This window comes from Pinus tabuliformis, chromosome 5_2 (genome assembly GCF_031772625.1).
Source record: "Pinus tabuliformis cultivar Carrire ecotype Pingquan chromosome 5_2, CPIR1, whole genome shotgun sequence".
In the NCBI taxonomy this organism is placed as follows: Eukaryota; Viridiplantae; Streptophyta; class Pinopsida; order Pinales; family Pinaceae; genus Pinus; species Pinus tabuliformis.
Genome location: NC_142306.1, coordinates 843,842,793 through 843,847,231, shown reverse-complemented (window position 1 = coordinate 843,847,231; position 4,439 = coordinate 843,842,793). Strand labels below are relative to the sequence as shown.

General features: G+C 42.6%; 1 long non-coding RNA gene across 1 annotated transcript; it reads left to right on the top strand.

Annotated features, from left to right (window-relative positions):
* Positions 1-510: 510 nt before the first annotated feature.
* On the top strand, positions 511-2,197 carry LOC149161951 (uncharacterized). The gene is made up of 2 exons (XR_016261894.1): positions 511-1,478; positions 1,598-2,197. It is a non-coding gene; the product is annotated as an uncharacterized LOC149161951 (long non-coding RNA).
* Positions 2,198-4,439: the final 2,242 nt, after the last annotated feature.

Sequence of the window (4,439 nt, the reverse complement as noted above, 5' to 3'; positions counted from 1 at the left end):
GTGGGATATTCATAGAGACGGGCTATGATGTGGGGGATATTCACAGAGACCAACTTCACAGAGACTGGCTATGATGGGGGGATGGGGGATATTAGCAGAGACCCGCAACGGAAGATGGGCAAGAAATTAAAAGATGTTGCTGGGTTTTGCTCGCTATGATGTGGGATATTCGCAAAGATCGGCGGATGAAGATGGGCGAGATGTTGCTGGGTTTTGCTCGCTATGATGTGGGATATTCGCAAAGATCAGCGGCGGAAGATGGGCGAGAATTGAGAGCTGAAAATGGGTGAGAAATTGAAAGGTACCTCATATTTCTTTTGCTGAGAAATTGAAAGGTACCTCATATTTCTTTTGCTGGATTGCTAGCTTTTGTTGTTGTTGGATTTCGCTGGCTATGATGTGGGACATTCGCTGGCTTTACTTCTTTCGCTGGCTTATCGGCTTTTGCTATTGCTGGAACTGGCTCCTTCGCTACAGATGCTGCTGGTTTCGGTTCAAATGCCACCGCTACTTCCACGGCTTACTTTGCTTCCATAACTGTTGATTCAACTCGATTAGCTGCTTATTAAACTCACACAGGCAGCTAGATAAATTATAGATATATGACACAGTACCTCTCTGTCTCGATTTGGAAGGCTTTAACTCGTGTTGTAGGGGAATTATCGTCGAATCGGTCTTCTTCCTCTTCCTACCCGTCGGTCTTCTTCCTCTTCCTACCAGCGATCTTATTCTTCCTCTTCCTACCTTCCGTACACCTGGTTGCGTTGCAGGACACAACCATAATTTCTTGTTGGGTTTTTTAACAAGAACCACCTGAGCTACCCAATCTTCAAATCTGTTTCCCAATCTGGTATCTGTTCCCAATCCGGTATCTGTTCCCAATCCGGTATCTGTTCTGAATGCAGGGAATTGCAAATTCAAATTGCTGGCCACTGGCATTGAGAATCCATCTTTTTCGCTCGACTCTCGAAAGGGTTGTAATTGAAACATGAGGGTTTTCCCATCGACGACGAAGAAGAGATGGCCAATATCCTCGACTCCAATATTATATGCAAGCAATTGGTAAAGAAATTCATTACAATCTGTTCAATAATTTGGTTCTGAGACAACTCGGCATGACTACTGATAGATCGTTGCACAAGGTACAAAGGAGATGATCAAGGAACGCTCAGCCAGTTTATGTGAGAGCCTAACATAAAATCAAACACGCTTAAAAAACCCCAAACCCTTACGGGTGCAGAATTTCAAGAGACTTTGCCATGGGCAGAACAACGAACGCCACAATAACCTGCTCTATATCGGCCCTGCGGCCCACTCTACAGGAATCGCTTGCTCCAAGTGTACTAGCTCGAATCGCTTGCTCCAAGTGTACTAGCTCGAATCGCTTGCTCCAAGTGTACTAGCTCGCTCGCTTGCTAAGGGACAGAGTTATTATGGTTTCTTTCTTCACTTAGAGCTCCCGGTGCTAGGTCTGGAAGGTATTCTTTGCCTGCTACTCCTCCTCTTATTTGAAGTCGTATAGGAGAATAATGGTTATACGTTGCGCTGTCATTCAAATTTTTTTCTATTTAGGCTTCTCCTTATTGCTTTCTTTCAGGATAATGACTAGCTTTTAACTAACCGAAGGAGGAGAGCATTAACAACTGGATTTTGTGCTACTTGACACCTGCAATGCAGAAGACACTTGCGATTCATGCAGTTACCGCACATAAGGAACTTCGTAATCATCGATGTATTTGGAGGAACCCACGTATGTTCAAATAGGCAGGTAGGGACCCACTTTCACCTTGACACGAGACTATTTTATCTGGTTGATTGCTTCATGCTTGGAAGATGTGAACCATCAACGGAGCCTTACCTAGAGATTTGGTGATGTAGGAATAATTCTGCAGACAAGGCCATCAAAATTCAGATATTGATATATGACTTCTTAGTGGCATCTAAATATTACATAATATCCAATTGAATTGGGGCTCAAAATCTAAGAAATAGAATTTATGGTGAGATCTGATTACAAGTTCCAGACTGCAAATTAGATTCCTCTTGATTACCAAGTACCCAGAACCAAGTTAGAATATACAACAGATAGAATCAGGTATATTAGCTAGGATAGGAGAGGTGGTGTTGGTATTGGCGGTTAAGAATATATATATGACCAGGTCTTCTTTTTGTTGTCTGCTCCTAATTAAGAAAGAGACATATAGGTTTTTCTAACTAGAAACCACAATCAAGGGCTATCATGGCGAGAAATAGGGACTTTATATGCTAGGTTCAAGCAGAATCAACATGATCATCAGCAAGTATAGAAGCAGGTTCAGTGTGGTTTAAGCCCTCTAGTGTTAGTGCTATCGCTAGAGCCTTCTAGTGTTAGTCAGAACAGCGCTGCCTAGGATCTCTATTTTCCCATTCCAGGTTAAGCTGTAAGCATACAGTCTGCACCCCTGATCTAAAGGTTGGTATATTGTTAGGAGTCTTCCCCGGCCGCCGAGTGACCCTTATCAATTTGAATTTCTAAATCAATGAAGGGATTTCAGCTGAGCTTTCCTTTTTGAAGATGGAATGGGAACAACCAGTCGTTCGCAATAGCGAGAACTGAATGACTAGGCACTTGACTGGGTAGGACCAACACTCACTAACTGGTTCGACTAACTCTCTTAAGCCACTGCCTGTTTCCTGGTCTTCGCTAACTCAGGCAAGATGGAAACTTCTTCTCTATTGTTTATATCTGACTGGTCTTACGTGAGTGAGTCTCTCTTTGAGTGGCTGATCCTATGAGAGCCCTAGTGCATGACAGTGACTACTTGGGTAATCTTTGGTGTAGGCGTGAGTGTTCTGCTGGGGAGGCGAGTTCCGATTCTGGTGATTGCATCACTCAACGGCAGTAGCAGCAGCAGAACCTTCATTCTCCCATGACAGGTTCCGCACCCAATTCGTTCTTCCAATCAAATTTAGGACTTTTTTAGAAACTAGGATGAAGATGAAACCGTTTCATCTCATGTAGCCATCCTCTATTGATTCAGTTCCTAACATTGCTGCTCTAGACACATTGTAGGAAAATTATGAATCCGCCGAACCAATCTATATTCTTATTCAAAATATGGAGATTTTCTTATCCGAAATCCCACAGCTATTTTACATCCACTCGATTACTTTATAACTAATTTCATCTACTAAAAAACCAGACAGTTGGGTTTATCTCAATCTTAAAGCAATGCTTACATTGGATGTCTTCTGATTACTGCCAACTGAATCTCGTGAGACTGACTGCTGCCATATTTCAGATGTCACGTTGTCTGCCAAGCAAATCAGCTTGGAGATCTCGTGTGCGCAACTCAATGAGGGCAATCAACCAGACCTTCAACCATCTTTGTTTTAAGCACTGTAAAATAGAACATAAAAGAACAGTGATAGTGATACAATAACCACTGCTCTACGGAAACGGCTATATGATTTAGAGTAGCAGGTGGGCTCTGGAGTCAGGAAATATGCCTGCGTACAAATATTTGTGTGTGACCCTTTATGTTACAGACAAACCGAACTTTGAGTTCCTATAACAGGTTTGTTACCTGTAAAGGGTGGGTATGGCCATGATAGCCACACCACTCATAAAATCTTTGAGGCTAATCAACAGCCACAACCACTTGACCGATGGGAAAAGAAAAGGAACAACACACGTTTAGCATCAGTGGGTGCAGTGAATGAAATTATCTGGGTTGCTCGTAGCTTTTATCCTACTGTTATTGCTTGCTTTGGTGGTGCTGCTTCTTAAACGTGTGTTTCAATCGGCTCTGCTCTGAATCCGTTCGTGATTTTCACTAATTATGGAGGTTTGGCTTATGGTGTTTGTTTCCAAAATTTAAGTTCATGTGTCATGTGGCTGATTCTAAAATGCAAAGAGTTGATAAGCTTCTTCTAATATGATCATTGAATGCAAGCGCTGATAAGCTTCTAATACGATCATTGTACTTGCTGAACCATGGATGGGAGCCAGCTCTACTAGAGTCAGCTTGCTATTTGAATGGGAGCCAGCTCTACGAGAGTCAGCTTGCTATCTGAATGCAAGAGTTGATAAGCTTCTTCTAATACGATCATTGCCTAACCCATGAATGGGAGCCGCCCTCTCTACCAGCGGTACAAAATCCTGATCATTGTACTTGTTGGGCCATGGATGGGAGCCCTCTCTACCAACTGCACAAAATCCTGTTCATAGCCCTTTGCCTTAACTTTGAAGTCAACCTACTCAACAACCCACCCTGCCGCTCTCTGCTCCTTCCACTCCTCCCCATTAAGGCACGGACTAGCCGTCGTGCAACCCTCCTTGTTCAAATAGGTAAATGAAAATACCATGTGTAAGTAGTTTTAGCATACTGATAGTAATTAGAAATGTATCCTAACTGTGAATTGTATTTGTGATAAAGGAATGAAGAAAAATACAATAA